Raw genomic sequence first — 4,419 nt, 5'->3', positions numbered from 1 at the left:
TTAGTTTTAGGGATTAGTTTTAGGGTTAGGGGTTAGGGTTAGGGTTAGGGGTTAGTTTAGGGTTGGGGGTTAGGGTTAGGGTTAGGGGTTAGTTTAGGGTTAGGGTTAGGGGTTAGTTTAGGGTTAGGGTTTAGTTTTAGGGATTAGTTTTACGGTTAGGGGTTAGGGTTAGGGTTAGGGGTTAGTTTAGGGTTAGGGTTTAGTTTGAGGGATTAGTTTTACGGTTAGGGGTTAGGGTTAGGGGTTAGTTTAGGGTTGGGGGTTAGGGTTAGGGTTAGGGGGTTAGTTTAGGGTTGGGGGTTAGGGTTAGGGTTAGGGGGTTAGTTTAGGGTTGGGGGTTAGGATCAGGGTTAGGGTTAGGGTTAGGGGTTAGTTTAGGGTTGGGGGTTAGGGTTAGGGTTAGGGGTTAGTTTAGGGTTGGGGGTTAGGGTTAGGGTTAGGGTTAGGGGTTAGGGTTAGGGTTAGGGTTAGGGTTAGGGGTTAGTTTAGGGTTGGGGGTTAGGGTTAGGGTTAGGGTTAGGGTTAGGGATTAGTTTTACGGTTAGGGGTTAGGGTTAGGGTTAGGGTTAGGTTTTAAGGATTGTGTGTGTGTGATTTTTCCTCTCCGTTTTCAGATCACTCTTTTCATTCATTTTTCTGCTGCTGCTGTTCTGTAGAATCCAGGTAAACACACACACACACACACACACACACACACACACACACACACACACACACACACACACACACACTGTAACCTGTCTTGTTGTGCTAGAGAGATCAGCACCCATGTCAGCCTGGATAGTGGATCTGGATCTCTGTGTTTTCACACTAGGAGGCACCCGGGACATGCTAACAGGGTAAGTGTAGTGTGTGTGTGTGTGTGTGTGTGTGTGTGTAGTGTGTAGTGTGTGTGTGTGTAGTGTGTGTGTTCTTCCACTACTGCATTACTATAGTCTTCTCCCTGCCGTATATATATGTATGTATATATATGTATGTATATATATGTATGTATATATATGTATATATATATGTATATATATATATATATATGTTGTAATCAGACGGATCGGTCCAGGAGGAAGCTGCCTCCCCCTCCTCCAGATAACGAGGACGGAGACATACTAGTGGTTGCCATGTATGACTTTACAGCGAAAGAGGACACGGACCTGACTTTGACTCAGGGAGACGAGTACACCATCCTACACAAACAGGACCAGCTGTGGTGGAGGGCACAGGACAAACACGGGTAGGTGGGTGGGAGGGTGTGTGTGTGTGTGTGTGTGTGTGTGTGTGTGTGTGTGTGTGTGTGTGTGTGTGTGTGTGTGTGTGTGTGTGTGTGTGTGTGTGTGTGTGTGTGTGTGTGTGTGTGTGTGTGTGTGTGTGTGTGTGTGTGTAAATATACAGGGTACATTTTGGAAAAGGGAACCATAGGGTCTCAATATGTTAATTTAAAAAAATACAAAATATGCTTTAAACCAAAGAGAGAAACAACTTGATGTGTCTGATAACCTGATAACCTGATAACCTGATAACCTGATAACCTGATAACCTGATAACCTGATAACCTGATACCTGATACCTGATAACCTGATAACCTGATAACCTGATACCTGATACCTGATAACCTGATACCTGATAACCTGATAACCTGATACCTGATAACCTGATAACCTGATAACCTGATACCTGATACCTGATACCTGATAACCTGATAACCTGATAACCTGATACCTGATACCTGATAACCTGATAACCTGATAACCTGATAACCTGATACCTGATACCTGATAACCTGATAACCTGATAACCTGATAACCTGATACCTGATACCTGATACCTGATACCTGATAACCTGATACCTGATACCTGATAACCTGATAACCTGATAACCTGATAACCTGATACCTGATACCTGATAACCTGATAACCTGATAACCTGATACCTGATACCTGATACCTGATACCTGATAACCTGATAACCTGATAACCTGATAACCTGATAACCTGATAACCTGATAACCTGATAACCTGATAACCTGATAACCTGATACCTGATACCTGATAACCTGATAACCTCCTGATACCTGATACCTGATAACCTGATAACCTGATAACCTGATACCTGATAACCTGATAACCTGATAACCTGATACTTGATAACCTGATACCTGATAACCTGATAACCTGATACCTGATACTTGATAACCTGATACCTGATACCTGATAACCTGATACCTGATACTTGATAACCTGATAACCTGATACCCTGATAATCTGATAACCTGATAACCTGATAACTTGATAACTTGATAACCTGATTCCTAAATCTCCCCTATCAGAAATAAGGGATTTATCCCCAGCAACTATGTTACAGAAAGGACAGGATTGAGGCCAACCAGTGAGTATCACACAGATACCCAGTCCAGTATCACACAGATACCCAGTCCAGTATCACACAGATACCCAGTCCAGTATCACACAGATACCCAGTCCAGTATCACACAGATACCCAGTCCAGTACTATCACAGATACCCAGTCCAGTATCACACAGATACCCAGTCCAGTACTACACAGATACTTACCAGTCCAGTACTACACAGATACCCAGTCCAGTACTACACAGATACTTACCCAGTCCAGTACTACACAGATACCCAGTCCAGTACTACACAGATACTTACACAGTCCAGTACTACACAGATACTTACCCAGTCCAGTACTACACAGATACACAGTCCAGTACTACACAGATACACAGTCCAGTACTACACAGATACACAGTCCAGTATCACACAGATACACAGTCCAGTACTACACAGATACCCAGTCCAGTACTACACAGATACCCAGTCCAGTACTACACAGATACACAGTCCAGTACTACACAGATACTTACACAGTCCAGTACTACACAGATACTTACCCAGTCCAGTACTACACATACCCAGTCCAGTACTACACAGATACTTACACAGTCCAGTACTACACAGATACCCAGTCCAGTACTACACAGATATTTACCCAGTCCAGTACTACACAGATACACAGTCCAGTACTACACAGATACACAGTCCAGTACCACACAGATACACAGTCCAGTATCACACAGATGTCTTCCAGTCAGTACTACACAGATACCCAGTCCAGTACTACACAGATACAGTCAGTACACAGATACACGGTCAGTACTACACAGATACACAGTCCAGTACTACACAGATACTTACCCAGTCCAGTACTACACAGATACCCAGTCCAGTACTACACAGATACTTACACAGTCCAGTACTACACAGTTACCCAGTCCAGTACTACACAGATACTTACCCAGTCCAGTACTACACAGATACCCAGTCCAGTACTACACAGACACACAGTCAAGTACTACACAGATACTTACACAGTCCAGTACTACACAGATACCCAGTCCAGTACTACACAGATACTTACCCAGTCCAGTACTACACAGATACTTACACAGTCCAGTACTACACAGATACCCAGTCCAGTATTACACAGATACCCAGTCCAGTACTACACAGATACCCAGTCCAGTACTACACAGATACTTACCCAGTCCAGTACTACACAGATACCCAGTCCAGTACTACACAGATACCCAGTCCAGTACTACACAGATACTTACCCAGTCCAGTACTACACAGATACTTACCCAGTCCAGTACTACACAGATGTCCAGTACTACACAGATACCCAGTCTAGTACTACACAGATACTTACACAGTCCAGTACTACACATATACTTACCCAGTCCAGTACTACACAGATACTTCCTTAGCGCTTAGCATTGCAGTCCAGTACTACACAGATACTTCCTTAGCGCTTAGCATTGCAGTCCAGTACTACACAGATACTTCCTTAGCGCTTAGCATTGCAGTCCAGTAAAGCGTTCTCTCCTCCACCGTTCTAGGTGGTACTGTCAGAGCCAGATACCCAGTCCAGTACTACACAGATACCCAGTCCAGTACTACACAGATACCCAGTCCAGTACTACACAGATACACAGTCCAGTACTACACAGATACACAGTCCAGTACTACACAGATACACAGTCCAGTACTACACAGATACTTACCCAGTCCAGTACTACACATACCCAGTCCAGTACTACACAGATACTTACACAGTCCAGTACTACACAGATACCCAGTCCAGTACTACACAGATACTTACCCAGTCCAGTACTACACAGATACACAGTCCAGTACTACACAGATACACAGTCCAGTACCACACAGATACACAGTCCAGTACTACACAGATACTTACCCAGTCCAGTACTACACAGATACTTACCCAGTCCAGTACTACACAGATACCCAGTCCAGTACTACACAGACACACAGTCCAGTACTACACAGATACTTACACAGTCCAGTACTACACAGATACACAGTCCAGTACTACACAGATAC

General features: G+C 43.9%; 1 long non-coding RNA gene across 1 annotated transcript; it reads left to right on the top strand.

The window, feature by feature from the left end:
- Positions 1-608: 608 nt before the first annotated feature.
- Positions 609-2,356, top strand: LOC124030781. Its single transcript, XR_006838030.1, has 4 exons — positions 609-663; positions 755-839; positions 1,044-1,228; positions 2,322-2,356. It is a non-coding gene; the product is annotated as an uncharacterized LOC124030781 (long non-coding RNA).
- The last annotated feature ends 2,063 nt before the right edge of the window (positions 2,357-4,419 follow it).

This window comes from Oncorhynchus gorbuscha, unplaced genomic scaffold (genome assembly GCF_021184085.1).
Source record: "Oncorhynchus gorbuscha isolate QuinsamMale2020 ecotype Even-year unplaced genomic scaffold, OgorEven_v1.0 Un_scaffold_15537, whole genome shotgun sequence".
In the NCBI taxonomy this organism is placed as follows: Eukaryota; Metazoa; Chordata; class Actinopteri; order Salmoniformes; family Salmonidae; genus Oncorhynchus; species Oncorhynchus gorbuscha.
Note: the sequence above shows the minus strand (reverse complement) of the source record. Positions and strands in the feature narration are given on the sequence as shown.